General features: G+C 45.6%; 1 long non-coding RNA gene across 1 annotated transcript; it reads left to right on the forward strand.

The window, feature by feature from the left end:
* The first annotated feature begins 109 nt into the window (after positions 1 to 109).
* Positions 110 to 17,513, forward strand: LOC116737986. The gene is made up of 5 exons (XR_004343426.1): positions 110 to 204; positions 1,364 to 1,508; positions 9,427 to 9,607; positions 16,300 to 16,486; positions 17,066 to 17,513. It is a non-coding gene; the product is annotated as an uncharacterized LOC116737986 (long non-coding RNA).
* The last annotated feature ends 1,188 nt before the right edge of the window (positions 17,514 to 18,701 follow it).

An 18,701-nucleotide genomic window follows, 5' to 3' on the forward strand; every position in this document is an offset into this window, starting at 1 on the left:
GGGGCCGAGCATCACGAGGACAAGAGAGGCCAATCAGAGCTCGCGAGGGGGGGGTCCCGCGGCGGCCCCGCCCCCGGGACGCGCAACGCCTCCACCCACTGTGGTTCGGGGAGCCGGGCGCCTTCGGCAGGACGTACCGGGGACAGTGGGCCCCCACAGCCCTCTTGGACTCTACGTGCAGTTAGGCGGTGGAGGGAACAAAAGGTGCATTTGGACTTGTTACAGGCTTTTACCGCGCAGAGGACTGGTAGATGCGGAGTCGGTGAATGAAGGGGCTTTTAGTAGTCACGTGCTTTACTTGCCTGCACAACCCCCCCAGGGCGACCACTGTTCAGAGTTCCTTGGGTCGTGAGACCTTGAGAGCTGCAGGAGGGCAGCCTGGGCGTGGGGGAGCGGGGAGGACTTGCAGAACGTCTTTATTTTTGTTACACGTGTCCGAGAAAAGGTTAGTAGTGCTGATTACCTATTGGTATCAGATGGGTAATTGAGGCCCGGAAAGCATAAGTGAGGTACCTAATTCATTGGGACATCTGGTGGCAGAGCAGGGATCAGAACCTGCGCTTGGAGTCCCCCTTTCCATATCTCAGGAGTCTCCCTTGAATCAGGAAAAGAAATGTCATACAGACTTTTAAAGCATTAATATTCGTGAATCCCCAAATTCAAGAATTAAAAGGAGTTTAAAGCGCTGATATGTTATTTCTTTGGAACACCCAAGGGTGTATAATGCGTCTGCAACATTTCTGTGCCTTGGGACTTGTTGACTCCTCAGTGAACTCATTGGTCTGTTTTCAGAATTTCCTTTTAGGTTACAGATACAGTGCATTGCAGTCATGTGCCTGTGATACCGGTTCTGGTTTAAAACGGAAGATCCTAGAAACTAAGCCAAATATATTTGTGAAAACTTAGAATTTTGTCGATCTTTTTTGCAACAGTTTGTACAGGGGTTGCAAAGCACCAGAGTTTGGCAGTGTCTGTGTTCTTTTCCCAGTGGGGGCAGGGGGTGCTGGAAAAAAATGTTATATCTGGGTAACAAAGGTCAGGAGGGAAATCTTGGAAAGGAAGGGGGGGGGGACTCTTGTCATACTTTCCAAAGGGATTTTGCCATAAAAATGTTTCCAAGTTATTCTAAGGTGAGAATACTGGAGCATTTTGAAAATATTAGAGGAAAAGCTGTCACTGGGAGATCTAAATCCAGTGGAGTGGCCAAGGCTGGCCAGGCAGAGCAGCTGCTGGGGTCAGGGACAGCTGCAGGGAGAATGCTGAGCACCTCACCACTTCTCTCTTGGAGACCTGCCCAAGGCCAGCCTGCTTGGTCAGACACTTTACCTCTCTTTGCCTTAGCTGCTCTTTCCCTTTCTCCCAGATACTTCTTGTCTGAAAAATGCTGTGAGAGCATTAAGGTTGGACATAAGGATCAGCCTTCCGGCTTGGAGGACTGGGTGCAAGGTGGGTGTGACAAAGAAAAGGAGCTCAAAACTGCCTCCTGTTCCAGCCTAACCAGACCACTGGTAAGCTTACCCTGCACCCGCTGCCTCATTCACCCCATTCACATTTGGTGGAAAGAGAAGCTGACTTGTGGGACAAGACAAGCCCTGACCTAAAACACCCTTTTTACTAGCTGCAGAGCCTCTGCTACTGTTCTGGATAGAGACAGAGATCCTCAAACCGTAAATTAGGATCAGCCCCTCAACCTCAAAGCCTTACCTGGAATCTCTTCAAGTCAGTGGCTGGTCTCAGAAAAGCTCAGGACCCTGACTAGCACAGTGGCCAAACTGTTGGTAAATCTGGGACAGCTACCACGATTTTATAATTCTTTAGTTCCTTATGTTCATTACTTAGGCACTGTGTTACCCCAACATTCATTCCACCCTTCCCTTCTGTGATGCAACATGTGGTTTAGGTAAGATTGCCCCACTCTTAGCTCTGTGAGCGGGCTCTGACTGGTCTAGGTCAGCAGTTCTCAAACTATGGTCCATGGACCCCTAGGGGTCCCTGAGGACCTTTCAGGGAATCTCTGAAGTCAAAGTTATTTCATAATTATCTAATACATAGTTTGCCTTTCGCATTGATGGTGCAAAGGCAAAGGTGTGCAAAACTACTGGTGCCTTCACAAATCAGGGTAGTGGCACTGAACTGTACTAAGAGCCTTCATTACCGCACTAATGGTAAAAAAACAAAAACAAAAACACAAACACAAAAACTTTTAATTAAAAAAATGCAGTGTCATTTAAGAATGGTCTTGATGGAGCAATACGTATTACTAAATTTATTAAAATCTCAACCCTTGAGCACATATCTTTTTAATATTTTATATAACAAAATGGAAAGGCACATAAAACCCTTCCACTGCAAACCAGAGCCTGGTGGTTGTCTAAGGGAGAGCACGTGTGCAGCCGCAAGCTGAACTGGCTGGTTTGGGTTTTTTGGGGGTTTTTTTGTTTTTTGTTTTTTTCATGCAACACCATTTTCACTTGAGAAAGCAACTGACAATTATGGTTATTTCAACTTGATTATTTGGTAGACATTTCCTTGACAATCAGTTAAGTGAGCCTGTCTCTTCAAGGAAAACAATGGACTATTTGTTGGGCCAATGATGAAAAAATTCCAGCTTTCAAAAGAAATTTAGAATTTTGGAAAACTTATTATCACCCTGAGACAGGTTCTCAATATTTAAGGACTTTTCTGATGTGACGAATGGTGATGTTAACAAACGTGACTTGGGGATGTTGGGTCATGTATAATGTGCCAACATTTACAAGACCTGCATTTACTCAGTGAATCAGTGTTTTCCAAATCGCTAATGCATGATGTTACAAAATCACACATGGGTAAAAGATGAATTCTAAATACAAGGCAGACAATGGATTTTAATTTGACAGTATGAAAAGTTTATAGATAAGGTTTTCAATTTCACAATGCAACAAACCTTTAAGGAATTACCTCTTGTAGAATTTTGGTATAGTACCAAAAAAGATACCCTTTAAAAGCTATCGGGGCACCTGGGTGGCTCAGTTAAGTGTGAAACCTCTTGGTTTCGGCTCAGGTCATGATCTCACAGTTGGTGAGACTGAGCCCTGTGTGGGGCTCTGCACTGACAGCATGGAACCTGCTTGGGATTCTCACTCTTCTTCTCTCTCTGCCCCTCCCCCATGCGTGCTCTCTCTCTCTCGCTCTCAAAATAAATAATATAACCTTCAAAAAAGATCTATCAAAATACTCCTCCCTTTTCTAATTACATATTGATGTGAAGCAGATTTTCTTCATGTACTTTAACCAGAACAATTTGCAACAGATTGAATACAGAAGCAGATATGAAAATCCAGCTGTCTTCTATTAAACCAGACTTAAAGGTTTGACTTGCAAATCAAAAATAAAGGGGGGAAAAAGCCATTTTTCTCACCATCTTTTTGTTTTGGAAAACATAGTTGTTTTTTTGTGTTTTTTTGGGGCTATTAGTACTTTTTAAAACATAATTATTTTTTAACTTGTTAAAACATGTAATTTTATTTTTATGATTTATTTTATTAATTTAAATTAAATTACTTTTAATTTCTAATTTGTCAAATATCAATAGATTAAACCTCCATTAAAAAGATTCTTTAGGATCCTCAGTAATTTTTAGAAGTGTAAAGGGTCCTAAGACCAGAGTTTGAGACCTGCTGGTCCAAACCACCCAGAGAGATCCCATCCTCCTTGCCCCTAAGATTGATTCATGGGCGGCCATCAGAACCAGACTGATCCAGTCAGAGGAAACCTTAGGTATTTATTGGATGGTGGGAGAGAGATGCTCTCATCTCCTGCTAGACAGGAGTCAGGCAATAAGTAGCCTTAGTAGCCACTGATAGGCAGCCATTTTAGGCAACAAGAAGAATTGACCTTAGAAGAGAATCATGCTGAGGGAAGCAAAGACAGAGGTTAGAAAGAAACCATTGCCTTTATGACATTTTTGAGCTACTAGATCAAACCAGCCCTGCAGCCCATCCTACCTGTATATGCTCCAGTTTAATGAGCCAGTGAAGTCTCCAGTGGGTTAAACTAGCCAGACTCAGGTGCCCCCTTGATGCATTGTATACCTGTTTATGAATATTTTTACCTAAATAGATGCCCAGGGCCTCAAGGTAGCATACTTTCTAGGGTTTATTCATTCATGAATAAACTTTTTCATCATGTCATCAGTACAGGTTAGTGAAGGCAGAGCAGGGTCTGGGGGAAAAGGGACCTGACACAGACAAGTGGGGTCAAAAGTGCCAACAATACTTTGGAGAGCGATGAGGAACAGAGGCATCTGATCTTGAACAGCAAAGTGGTAGCAGGTTTTAACTTTCTTTTGCTTTTATGCATTTCTCAAATTGGACAACACAAGCATGTATTGCTCTTCTTTGAAGGAAAAAATAGAACGATATTATTTTTAATAGCCCTTGAATAGGGGCACAGGCTCAGAGAGCAGGTTGGCACCAGGATATGGCAAGAGAAGTCTTGGGCTAAAATTGGGCTAGCAGGGAAGGAAGATCAGGGAGGCAGATGGGCCTGGAAAACAAACTTCCTTTCATTTACAGTTTTGCCAACAGCCAACCTCAAAGATTCAAGGGGATGAGCAAGAATCTCCAAGGGTTAAGGAATCATTAATTATGCCTCCGTCAAAGCCGTTGGAATATATGCAGCTCAGAGAGAGAGATTGAGAGAGACCAACACTAGATTTAGGTCAATACTAGAAAAGGCTTGAGAGATATCACATTAAGTGAAAACAAAAAAGGGGACACAGATTGCATGCAAACTTCTATTATGTGGCCAAAAAAAAAAAAAAAAAAGGCGAGAAGAGCGCTTGGAAAAAGAAAACAGTTGTGGCATTAGGGTAGCAGGATCATGAGTAATCTTTTTTTCCTTTGTAAGAGATGTCCTTTCATGTTGTTATAATGTTGTTTTTTACAATAAGTAAAACTGAAGGGAGTCATTGGTTCAAATTACTGAGGTCTCAGAGGCTTTTCCAGATGGCCTGTTTCTTTTCGCCTGCCAAATGGCTCTCATCTGACACCAAGACAGGAGCTGTGCCTTCCCTAGGGCCTGGCATCTTCGAAGCTGTTAGGGGTGATGCCGATGTGACTATTTTGTAGGTGGCCAGAAGGAAAGGAGAGAGGGCAGTTGTAGCAGCCAAGACTGAGGCTGTGTGTGAGGCAGGGGCCGGGGGAGGGGGTGGGGGTCAGGGATCCCTACTCCTCTACCATCCGCTGGTTTGGGGGGGTTCCCTCCCAAGTATTGTCTTTGTATTTTTCTCTTGGTGAACTTCACCTGCTGTTTGGCTCCCATCCTCATCCTTCTGAGACGTTGTCCCTCCCTCAGTCCCCAGGGGCTGGAGCGCAGCTGCGGCCAACAGAATACAGACCGGCTGCTGCCCTAAAGCACAAAGGAAGTCAATCTCTTGAGGTTTTTCTAGGAATGTTTCCTGTGAGCAATCACGGGAAAAGCAGGAGTAAAACAAACAAGGGAAACATCAGGGGAAGGCTGTCTGTTGGCAGGGTGGCTTAGGTTGAGGAAACTGTTCCACACAGACACATATTCAGGCACATGTGCAGGCTCTCATTCCATCCTTCCTTCACCCATATATTCATTGCACAAACATGTGCCAAGGGCCTATTATGTGCCAGGTATTGTGTGAAGTGCTGTACAAAAATGATTTCATTTTATCTTCATAACAGCCCTTTGAGGTAGGGTCTTCTTACCCCCATATCTTACATAAGGAAGTTGAGGCTTGTAGAAACTTAGGGAAATGAAAAAGTCAAAGTTCACATGGCTAAGAAGTAGCAAAGCTGGGATTGAACCCTGGCCATCAGACGCTGGAGTTGACCTAAGAAACGGTCCTTTCTCTGAAGGTCAAATGGTCTAACTGGAGAGAAAGACACTTTAAAACAGATGAACAAGCAAAACCAGTAACACAAGGAGATATAACAGAAGGATTATTAAGAGTCATGAGAGCATGGCGGGCGGGGGTGAGGAGGAGGGCCACCGGCTGGACCGGCCTCAGAGCTCAAGGACACATCTTGGAGGGGTGAAAATTGAATTTGGCTTTGAAGTATAAGGTGGGTATATTAGTTTAGGGCTGTGTTCATTTTCTACTGCTGTGTAAAAACTTACCACAAATTTAGCAGATTAAAACAACTCAAATTGTCTCACAGTTTAAGTCCAGTTACTGTGTAACTGAATTCTCTGCTCAGGGTCTCACGTGACGGAAATCAAGTTGTAGGCCAGGGCTGTGGTTCTCAAGTGGGCTCAGAGTGTTCACTCAAGCTCACCGGTTTGTGGTGGAATTTCTTTCCTTGCAGTTACAGGATTGAGGTCCTTGGGGTTTTTTTTTTACAAGCCTTTGGCCCCAAATCACCACCCTCAGCTCCTAGGGGCTGCCCATGGTTTCTTGCCATGTGGCCCCATAGAAAGTTCTTAACACAGATATTTGCTTTCTTCCAGGCCAGCCAGAGCACAGCTGTATGACTTTCTCTTCTACTACTGATAGACGAAACTTTCTGCTTTCCAAAACCTCATGTGATTAAGTCAGACCCACTCACCCAGATAATTTCCTTATTTTAAGATCAACTGGCTTAGGACATTAATTACATCTGAAAAATGTCTTCACAGCAACATTAGCTTAGTGTTCAATTGAATATAGTGTTTAAGTAGCATCCATCAGAGGCTAGTGATTTGGGGAACCATCTTGGAATTCTGCTTACCATAATAAGATTTAGCCAATGGGGAAGGTGAGGAAGATCAGTCTAGAAAGAGGTAACAGGATGAGCGAGGATTCTGGGAGACTGTTGGAAAATGATAGGAAAGTGAGCGCCATGTTTGCAACAACATGGAAGGGTGGATTCTGGCAAAATCTGCCAAGTCAAAAATCCCTGAGACGCTGGGGAAACTATTAAAAGCATGTTTTACATCAAGGCTGAGATGGCAGGAATGGGAGGACATCCCTCAGAGGCAGAAGCAATGAGAGAGTGGGAATCCAGAGAAGTGAGTCAGAGCCAGACTTTACCTTGGAGTCCCCATTAATTCTGGCCAAATGGGCCACAGAGATAGCAGACAAAGTTAGACTGAAGCAAGACGTCAGAGTACATTGGAAATCCTTATGAATAACCAGAACCTTCAAGTGATGGAAATTTTAGTGGATGTTGTCAGATCTTGCTCCCCAAGGGAAAGAGTGGCATATGTGCCATAGACTTGTTACTCGCCTGAAGATATCTGATTTTAGTTCAGGGTGAAGCTGAAAGAAAAACAAAAGTTCCCCCTGAGAATTTCTGACCAAAAGCCTGTCCTTATGCCAATTTGGGGCTAGAATTCATACCACCTTTGTGACCAAAATCCTTTTAAAAGGGTCTTGGGTTGGTAGTTCTCTTAGGCACCTATAAGCAGCAGACCACTTCCAGCTTAGACCTGAACCTAAGCCTAAGACAGTCCCCACAAAGTTCCAAGGAATTTGAGTTTGTAATTTTTTTTTTTTTTTTTTTTTGAGAGAGCGAGCAAGCAAGTGCCCGAGCGGGGGAGAGGGGCACAAAGAGAGAGAGAATCTTAAGCAGGCTCCATGCTCAGCACGGAGCCCAACATAAGGCTCGATCCCACAGCACTGGGGTCCTCGTGACCTGAGCTGAAATCAAGAGTCAGATGCTCAACTGACTGAGCTGCCCAGGCACCCCTGAGTTTGCAATTTACATCTGCTTTCTAAGGCCTTCTTCATCTCTTTTGTTGAGTTCTTCAGCTCTAGAACTTCTGCGTAGTTCTTTTTTTTTATATATATATAATCTCAAACTATTTGGTAAAGAACTCCTTCTGTTTATTCATTGTATCTCTGAGTTCCCTGAAATACCTTTCTGAGTTTTCTTGTATTCATTGATTTTCTTCATAATAGATGTTTTGAGTTCTTTCTCAGTTTGCGATATCTCATGCTGTTGAGTTCAGTTGCTGGAGAATTATCATTTTCTTTGCATGATGCCATATTATTGTGATTTTTCAGCATTTGATGAAATGAGTTTGCAACTTAAAATACCACATGTGGAAACAAGCCACTATTCACAAGTCAGCAGAAAAAATGAAATAAGGACTCTGACCCATCACACTGGCAAAGTAGAATTTGAAGATTCAAAATACCAAATAAGTTTATTCAGTGTTTACAGAAATAAAAGGAGGTATTGAAAATGAAAGTACTAAGAGCTAAAAGAAATAGATTATTGATAATAATAACTCAGAAACAGGTAACACAATAAGAGAGAAGTAAAGATATAATGAGCATCAATTGAAAGATCGATACAAAGAAATTAGTCAAAATACAGCACCAAGATAAAAAAGTTCTATCTAGAAAAACTAAATAAGATTAAGAGACTCGTGGACAGAATGGTAAATCAAAGGTCTAGCACATGCCTAGTCAGATTTCCAGAAAGAAAGAAAAAATCGGGGAGATGATACAGGGGTAATCACTGAAGAGATAATGGCTAAAAAAATGTTCAGAATTGATGAAAAACATAGTCCCACAATTCAGGAACCCCAACATACGATAAGCAGGAACATTAAGAGAAATCCGAGATGCATTACAGTGAAGCTGCAGAATGCTAGCGACGAAAAGAAAATCTCCTAAGCAGTCAGAGAGAAAAGACAGATTCTTTATAGAGAGACAGCAATGACGCTGAAAGTCGCCAGAAGACAGAGGAAGCATATCTGCAACGTTCTGGGGGAAAGTAACTGTTCACCGAGAAGCGTATAATCTTGCAAGAACAGAGGCACAATAAAAGCATTTTCTGACAACAGAAATTGATGGACATCCCCCTACATAATGGAATTCCTGAGGGATGTACATTGAAGAGAAGGCAAATGATCTTGGAAGATCTCAGATGCCGGAAGGAGAGTAGGAATCAAAGACACGAGTGAAAGAGTTCAAAGTGAAACTTGATTCTGAGAAAACAACCACCTGAATGCATAAAACCATGAGAATCATTCATGTGTACCCTATGATTGGGAGAAAAATGTGTGTAGAGGAGCAATGGGAGATTAGATTGGGACCAGAGTTTGTAAGATTTGCCAGCCAAAAGTGTTTGGACTTTATTCTTCTAGCAGGAGGAAGATATGAAGGGTTTGTTTTTGTTTTTTTTTTGTAATTAAAAAAAGGATAAGATGGGATGCCTGGGGGCAGGACCAAGCAGGTGAGACAGATGCGTGAGGGAGGCTGGGTGTGAGACATAAGACATCTATGGGGACTGTGCAGCTGGAAAGTCCCATCTAAAGGGGACAGTCACTGCTCAGCTCTTTCCCACTGCTGCCATGTGGGAATCAAGCAGCCTGTGTTGCTAGATCGTTAGAGTCTTCCAGAGCAGCTAGAAATCTGGGGGTTGGGTTAGTTTTGTATTTCTAAGTTTTTAAAATTTAGCTACAAATTCATTTATTTTTCTTTAGAAAATTGCATCACAAAATGTATGGTGACACAAAACTTCCACATGGAGGGCCTGAGGGTTTGTGACATCTGGACTGATAAAAGTGATGATGTGGAAACACTAATACCGAAGCATGTGCAAGGTCAACTTGAGAAGTTGGTCCCAGCTCTGCCGCCTCTTCAAAAGTTATCCTGTCCTGTCAGGTTTGGTTTTGTTTCTTTACTCAGGGATGCTCTCATATTACCAATGAGGCTGTGAAGTTTTTACAGGTGGGGACCTTATCTTCTCTGAACATGCCACAAGATAGAGCGCATGGCCTGGCTTTCAGAGGGTAGGGTAAACAACGTGGTAAGAAATTAGCGTCCTTCTTCCTGCTCCCCCAAATCTCATTCTCAAAAGAATCAGAAGTATCGTTCCTCCCTGCACCCCCTCAGGATTGCTGTACCCTAGGGATTTGTGTTTCCCTTGCCCAACCTGGAGTGGATGGCCTCCTAGAGAAGCTGAGACCTTTACCCAGTTCCCCTAAAATGCCCTAGGAGGTAAAGAACCTTCTAAAGAAATGCCTGAAGATGGCCATGTACTGACCACTAAATGCCACAGCTGGGCAGGAAACTAGAGGTCCTGTGGTCAAGCCCATGGCTGGCCTGTATGTGATGAGGCCATCTCTGTGAGCCCTGGAGCCTTGGAGTCTAGAACCAGACATAAAGCTAAATGGTAACAACAGCACCAACATGGGCAGAGGAGGAGGCCCTTGACCTATTTTCCTATACCATATAAGGTCTAGAGTTCTTCTACTATCACCTGGAAGGAGGAGGGAAATTCCAACCGTGGCTAATGTCAGTCATCTGGTCAACCAGACAAATCAGATTTAGAAAATAGGGCTCTATTATTGCCAGTCCAATGGACATCTGTGAAATGTTTATCAATGGCAGGAGCTCTACCAAGAATGGAAGGAAGTTGAGGGAGGTAGGAGAAGGGAGTTGGTGGAAATGGGAGGAGTGACCAAGCCTTTGATCATTAGAAACGTGTCACCTCTGCTTATCCCAAAGTGACATGCATCCTTTATGACCATTTCCCTAGAGTCAACAAGGAAAAATCATAGCTTTTACCTTTTATATACACTTAAAATAATATTTTTTTTTACTAAAGTATAAGAGACCTAGCAAAAGTTCCAAAATCATAAATGCAAAACTCAATGAATTATCTCTAAATGAACATACCATGTCAAAAACGGGTCAAGAAATGGAACATTGCTGACCTTCCCAAAGCCTGCCTTGTGGTTCCTTCTGGTCACTACCCTCACCTTCCTTCTGTGATGGTAGCCGCTCATCTGACCTCCACCCCTTAGATTTGTTTAGCTAGTCTTGGAACTTTACATAAAAGAAATCTACAGTACGGATTCTTTGTATCTGGTTTCCTTCACTCACGTTGGGTTTGGGAACTTCATCTATCTTGCTGCATGAGGCTTAGATGTGTTCATTTTCATTGCTGCATAGTATGGAAATATCACAGTTTTTAAAATCCCCTTGATGGAGGGGTGCCTGGGTGGCTCAGTCGGTTGAACATCTGACCCATGATTTCAGCTCAGGTCATGATCCTAGAGTGGTGAGAATCAGAATTTCCTGAAGTTCAGTTTCATGAATGCCATCTTTGTGATTTTTGCCATATTCCTGTACCACCCGTACTACCACTTAATATTTTTCTTTCAACTGTCTAACTTGTAACTTTTAAAGGTCCGCTTTAGCCTTACCCTAAAAAAATGACAGCTGTGAACTCATAGCTTTGATGTGTGGCTACCTTGCTTTTGTTATGCATTAAAATATGCATATAACTCTTCAAATAAATTGGTCAGTTGGCTACCCATGTGAGATATTCTCTATTGCCTCCTCCTGCTCCTTTCCCAGCCCTGCTCTGTGTGGGAAGCTGACCTCCACACACTGCCTCAGCCAGCTCTCTTGCCCTCTGCCTTTGCGTGTGTCTGGCTGAGAGGCACTGGAGGGTGGCTAGAGGACAGGGTATTTCTCCCTATCCCAGCTGGCAGTTGGCTCCATTCTCTATCGAAGGCTACAGGTCTGGTCAGGCAGCCCTCTCTCACAGCCAATAGTTTTATCTCCTTGCCTCTCCAGATGTTTCAAATCCCTGGCATTTTACCAATCCTTGGTTCCTTTCCTTGTGCCTATCCCTTTATAAACGATCCCTTACTAAGCCTCCTTCAACTCCACCCCCCCCCCCATCATGGGGCCATGATGTTTCCTGCTAGGAGGGATGTGGTGTCAAATACCACCAATGGCAAGCATCCACTCCTGTTCTATACAGGTATTAGCTGAGACCCAGGAAGGGACTCACTTATCCAAGGTCCCCCCTACTGTGAGTGCCAGAGCTAGGAATGGTCTCCCTGGTTCAATGCATTTCTCACCGTGGATGCTACTCCTAGGGAAGAAACTAGTCAGGTCTAACAGTGTCCAAGTGTTCAATATTGTAAGTCCTCTTTCTAAGCCTCTCTCTCTTCCCTTCCCTGTCCTAATCCTTTTTTTTTTTTTTTTTTAATGGGCCCCGGATCTAACTGGATCACAGCTGGCTTATTTCCTGACATATGCCATGTATCAGCCCTCCCAGAGCCCGCATCTTTATTCAAACACACCTGCATTTCACTTCTCTCCTTTAGTCATGAATCCTTCCCAGGAGAGGCCCAAAGGCCTGACCCACACATCTCTTCCTCTATGAGCCTGCTGTGTAAACTTTTCCCCTCTGTCCAGAAATGATCATGCTTCCCCTACTCTCCCCTAGCTCTACCTTAGCACTGGCCCAAGTGGTAACAAGTTGTGTGTGTGTTTCTTTGACCACACTGTGACCACTTCTCTGAATGATCATGTGGAACCCCTTTGTATCATCAGCACCCACCCCTGAGCCTGACTCGGATCAGCCCCTCACAGTGCTGTGTTGAATTAAATTGCATTCACTAGGCCATCAAGAACATCAAAGCATGAAAGATGTTCCAGTGGGTCACAGATGAATTCCTGTCTCACTAATTTTTAATGGTTATTTATTTTCAAATGATATGCTAGAGATGTGGTCTGAGTTGAGGGTGGGGTCAGGGGTGGCTCTTCGCCAGTCCCTTATTCTTCCCCTCTGAGGCATGCTGGAAAGGGATGAAGAAGTGGCCATCCAGTTTCATTATGGGTCATGGTTCTCCAGCGAAGGTCCTTAGGTAAGAGGCATTGGGCCTATATCCTGCTGAGTGGGTATGCATACGCTGTGTGCATGAGAGAGAATGGAAGGGGGCCCTCAGAGTGCTCTTTGAATCCCCAAAGGGGCCCAGCTCCAAAGAGCACTTTGGCCTTGAATGTAAAGGAGGTCTTGCTGATGTCCACGCCCGAGGTCAGGTTAAAGCCCCTATTAATTATAAATTGTCCCTTCTCCTGGGTCTTTCCTCTCTGCGTGGATCTCCCATGGAGGCTTTAGGGAGGGTAGCTTTGGCTTCAAGAGGCAGCTTATCTTGGATCTAGGAGTTCAAATCCAGAGTTATGGCCACGTCCTTGTTTCTTTCAGACATAGTTCCTATGAGCATCTGCCCAGGGCCTGAGCTTGCAAGGCAGGTCTATTGTGGAGAGCATCCAGCTCCTATACCAAGAAGGGCCTCCATGTTTACCACTGACCATGGGCTCACCGATAAGTGAGTCAACTCCCAGCTTTGAGCACCTCAGCGACCTTGAACCATGAGCTAGGGTTGGCACACATTGTCAGGACAGACTTCCTCAAAGGGGCCAAGCTCTTACACAGCGATCTTCCCTCTTGCAGGGAAATCTGGAGGTTGTACTGATCATAGAGCTGGTTCTCCAGGGGAGCAAAGAATCAGGATGGAGGGCTGGGTTTGGGATTGATGGGTAGTAGCCTGGTGTTTGCTGCACACTATTCTCTTCTCCTCTTTATTCTGTCTCACACAGAGCTGAGGGAAGAGGCCTTGACAATGGGTAGAAGTTAGAGGATCCTGACTGTGGCTTCAACCCTAGCCAGTGGTTGTATACCCAAAGGAACTTCCTGGTTCTTGTTCTCTCAGGCCATCTGGATACCCTCCCCTCTACACATTACCCTGGCATACTGCCCACACCTGGGCTGTCACAGCCCCCACCCCACCATGCACACCCAGGAAGGGGCCCCAAATGGACATTGGGAGCCCTGAGTGCAACTTTCACTTCTGCCAACAACAAGAACCCATGTATTCTTGGGCAAGTCCCTTCACCTCTCTGTAAGAGAGATATAATAATCCTGTAAAGCCCTCAAGTGTTACTTGGAGGATTAAGATAATGGGTAAGAAGGTCTTCAACGGATTCTGAAGTGCGATTAGCATTTATTATTATTTATTATTATTAACCTGTTCCTTCCTTGGGGCCCTGCTAAGTGAACCAAAGTATGAATGGTTAGTAATGAACTTTTAGTTTCTCTTTCCAGACAACTATTTGCACTTGTAACCAAGATGCTGCATGCCTACATTCAGAGGAAAGAGTAGGGAATAAATCCCAAGTTCGCAGGCATGCAAGAGAAGAGCATCCTCTGAGCAGGATGTCCTGCTTCCTTTACCAGATACTTTACTGGCATCACCACCTCCCCTCATGAGAGGTTGGACATTGTCATCTATGTCAGGGAAGTCTTTGTGCAGAAGGCTGAAGGGAGAAGAATTTCCAAAGACAAACACTTGCCGGGACAACCAACTTCCCAAACTTCCTTCGTTTGTCAGTCGCTTGGTACCCAGTTGATGCGTCCATGAGACTGTTTTCAGCTGAAAACACCACAGCATTGGGAAAGGGAAAGAGATCTTTGCCAAATTCCCATGTTATGCTGGTTAAGGAGGAGAAACCTGCCAAAAAGTTTCCTAACGTTTGAAGGCCCCTGTCCTGTTTAAGGTGTTTGTTTTCATCCGGATAGGTTGGTGGCTGCTTTCTTTCTCTCTTGCTCAACTCTTCCTCCTGCGTTCCATCAGAGTTCTTGTTTCCCATCCAAAGGGCTCCACCCCTTTTCTAGCAATTTCCGTTTTCTAACCCTCCATCTCCTCCTCCTCCAGTGCATACAGACACAGGTTCATCTGAGAGTTTCCCAGCTGGTCTTGGTGCGACCTTCCATCACCTCTCACAGTGTCTGGCTCCTGAATGAATTCTTCCTTCAGTCTAACTCAGTTCTAGACGTCACTCTCCTGTTTCCAGACTCTCCTCAGACTCCTCATTATCTACCAAATTAACTTCCATCCCCTACAGCTGGCCTTGGTTAGCTCCGTGGTTCCCATTCTCCTCAGTGCCTTTCTCAAACACCTGTTGGGCCCAGACAGCCTTTTTGAGCCTCCTCTATTTTTCCCTTATCTCTTCCTGCCCTACTCCCTGGCCCCGTGCCCTACTCACACCACTCTTCAAAACCTCTCCATAGCCTGTCTCTGCACATTTGTTACACCGTTCCTTCCACCCAGAGTTCTTTAATTTACTCTTCACAGGCACCGCCCCTAACAGCCCATCTCAGTGGCATTTCCTCGTTAGCCAAGCAAGCATGTGCTCATATGGTAGGGGTTCTGGGCAGGCTGTTTACCAAGGGACCCTCAAGCTGCTGGCCATGTCTTTAGATTTTTCCTCTTGGGCTACTCAGACTCCCCAGAGAGGAATCTTCCAGGCTCTTGCCTGGAGGGTGGGGTCAGGCTGCTAGTGTGTTTAAGCCCCAAGTGGCAAAAGGTGCTAGGAGTCCTTAAGTTTAAAAAATTAATGGCATCTGGGCACCTGGGTGGTTCAGTCAGTTAAGCATCCACATCCACGTGGAGCCTGCTTGGGATTCTCTCTCTCCCTCCCGCCCGCCCGCCCCCCCTCTTTCCTGCTAGTGTGCGTACTGTCTCTCAAAAATAAATAAACTTTAAAAGTTTTAAAGAAGCCTTTAAAAAAATTTAAAAAATAAAAATCAATGGCATCAGTCCTTGCTCCTTCTGTTTTCCATTCTGCATCCCACACTCCACTGTTATGGAGCCCCCCCAGTCCAGAAACCCACTCTGTGACCCTTTCATGAGACTAAAGCTGCAGACTTCTGCTGGGGCAAGAGGGGCAGGCGCCCAGCAGAATGGAGTCAGAGCAGGCCTCAAGGGACCCAGAAAGTGCCAATAACTGCAGACACTCATAGATTGCTTACCAAGCACAAGCACTGCTCGCTGTGTGTTCAAAGTAGTTTACATACGTTTATGTATTCACATATTTACATTTACCCCTCAAACCCTGCTTCTCCTAGTTCTCTGCACTTAACCCCAGCCCCTGACTACTGGTCCTAAGCTCCTGGGGCTCCAGCTTCCTCCCTTTGAGGAACCTGTGGTATGAAACATTCATTCTAGCTTTCTCCAAGTCAGGCTTAGGGTTGGGCTCAAAAGTCTGCCTGGTCAGTTATTCCTCATCTGCTTGCCTTCCTGCTTCCAAAATGTTAATGCTATTATTTCCTCATAACATCCTTTCTTAGGAAACATCACTGCAACTGTGTTAGTGGGCTAACGGGTGTTGGTGCATATGGAGATAGTTGTCCACCCACCTGGCCCGGTACAGCCACCTCCCCGTCCTGAGTCCGGGACCCTCCCAGGGTCCCAGGCCCTATGGGCCTCTTCACTCGGCTAGTCCTGATCTGGAACCTTTATAAGAAAACCGAAATTCTAACTATAGCACTTCTCTGAATTCTGTACATCATGCTAGTAAACATGCTAAGGGGGTAGTGGGAACTCCCAAGTCTGTAGCCAGTTGGTCAGAAGCCTAGGTGGCCCGGAGACCCCCGAACTTGCGTCTGGCATGCGAAGTGAGGACAGTCTTGTTGGAGACTGTGTCCTTAAGCTGAGGAGTCTGCGCTAACCCAGGGTAGTTAGTATCAGAACTGCGTTGCTGTATTGCAGATACAAAAGGCGCGAGGAAGCCCCACTCCCCTGGGACTGCCGTGGTAGCAGGAGTGCTGGAGATGAAGAGATCACAGAGAGGGCAAAGTGAAGCTTCTGGACCTCGCCTGCCCTTGTAACCAGGGCCTTCTCCCTCCACTGCCAACCCCAGAGTGATGAAGTCTGCAAGTTTCCCCAGGCCTCATAGGTACAAATGAGGTTGTATTCGTGACCTTACTTCTCAGTTTCTTCCCCACATCCACCCCTGCAAAGTGCCTGTGTCCATGAGAATTTCTGGGAGTTCCCCGGGTGGCTAAGGTTTGCTCATGAACAAAGACAGTCATCTCTTTCTGAGGTCTCCTGGACACTGCTGCTTCCATGGGATAATACCATTTGAGATATATTCTGCTTGCCTGTCCACATTCTCTCCCCACCCTCCTCAGCCACGCTCGGTGTCCTGCAGCACTGACCTTTATGAATTGTATCATCCGGCCTATTTTGTCCTGACTTCTGGTCGGGTTCAGCCAGTGGAAGGCACTGGAGGCAGGGGTGAGAGGAGAGGGAGGTCAGTATTTATTCCCTGCTCCCTCCCTGTCCTGAGTTGGCTGATTGCCCTAAGAAAGGCTACAGCTCTTACCAGGTGACCCATATTGTGACCACTCCCACAAGAGTCCCCTGAGGGGGAGGAGGATGGGCTTCCTGCAGCTGCTAGCCCTGTGATGCTTCACCACCCCTCGTGGCCTTCCCCTGGCACTGCCCACAGCGTCGTTCTTCGAACTCTCCTCAGATGGCCACGTTGAGATGCCCCTTGAGACCCCGACCACACAGACATCACTGCTGTTTCCACTGGATGCACATCCTCAGGCCACCCTGCCTCCCCCTGGACATCACCAATAATTCTACTGTGTCCTATTGAAGCGCAGCTGCCATAACGCCAGTGCTACGCGGGCGGGGACATCTCTCCCTGCTCGGTTTCACTCTGCGAGAGGGGCTCAGAGATGTATCCGCTTGTGCCCACAGTGTCTTCTGGAATTTTGAGTGAAATAGTGCCTCTGTTTTACCATGCATGAGGCTGAAGGAGGAGTCCCAAGTGTATGAGGTGTTGAGCTGGAAAGAGCCAAGGAGCCACGCTCTCGCTTTAGGGCTGGGGGCTGGAGCTGGGAGTTGGCTCTGCCACTAAAAGGCTGTGTGACCTTGGACAAGTCGCATTCAGGGCTACTTCCCCTCCTGCGTCACCGGGGTTGGACTTGGTGATTCTCGAACTGCTCTGGGGCCCCAGCTTCACTTTGGCCAGAACAGTTCCTGTTTGATCTATTTTTAGAAATTGGGCTTTTGTGAAGACTTCCTTTAAAGTATGATTCCACCAGTTTAAAAGTGTTTGCAAACAGCCGGGCTAGGCGATTCTAAGATCCCTTCCAGTCTCAACATTTTTGAACATAAATCACCCTTGTCTTCCTCAGCGTTGTGCCAGGGAGGGTCTCGTTCCAAGAATTAATGGAAAACTAATGATGAAAGACCCATCTTCTGGAGTGCCTGGGTGGCTCAGTTGGTTAAGTGTCTGACTCTTGACTTAGCTCAGGTCATGCTCTTACAGTTTGTGGGTTCCAGCCCTGTGTCAGGCTTCATGCTGACAGAGCAGAGCCTGCTTGGGATTCTCTCTTTCTCCTCCTCCCCCCCGCCCCCTCCAGAATAGACAAAAGGAAGAAAGAAAGAAAGTCCCATCTCCTGCCAGGTCTCTGCCACAGCAAATCTACCACGACTGGGTGAATGGTTTTGCCCCCCCCCCCCCCCCCCCCCCCCCCCCCCCGCCCATCCTCACTTCTCATTTACTTCTGTCCTGATTCCCAGGCGAGGATAACAAAGGCACATTTTAAATCAGTTGCATCAAATGCAAACCAGCCCAGCGAACAAAAATGTGAAAAAACATGGGAATCTTTAACAAACTGAATTTGGGAGCTTTTGCAAAGGCTTGGCCGGTGGCCGTGGAAACTGGCAGCCCCTCAGTAGTTTGTCCCAGACATTTGATGCTGGAGAGGATTGTGGAGCAGCGATTGATAGTTTGGGCTCTGGGGTCTAAAGGATATGATCAAATCCCAGTGCCGCCATTAACTAACTGATTGATCTTGGCCAAGTTACTTAACCATGCTGAACCTTTTTTCATAATCTGTAAAATCAGAATAATAATAATGCCTCCTTTATAGAGTTGTTGGGAGGATTAAGTGTGAGATACTACATGTGGGATGTTTAGCACAGTTCCTGGTACATGGAAACTATCCAGTAAATCAGCTCTTTATGGTTATTGTTATTAGAACTATTCCTCTTGGCTTTCAGGAAGCTCAGAGATCAGAGCTCAGTTAAGAGCTTAGCTGAGAAACCCTCCCAAGTAATACCCCCTCCCCCTCTGCTCCGTTTCATAGCTTCTT

Source organism: Lynx canadensis, chromosome A3 (assembly GCF_007474595.2).
Source record: "Lynx canadensis isolate LIC74 chromosome A3, mLynCan4.pri.v2, whole genome shotgun sequence".
In the NCBI taxonomy this organism is placed as follows: Eukaryota; Metazoa; Chordata; class Mammalia; order Carnivora; family Felidae; genus Lynx; species Lynx canadensis.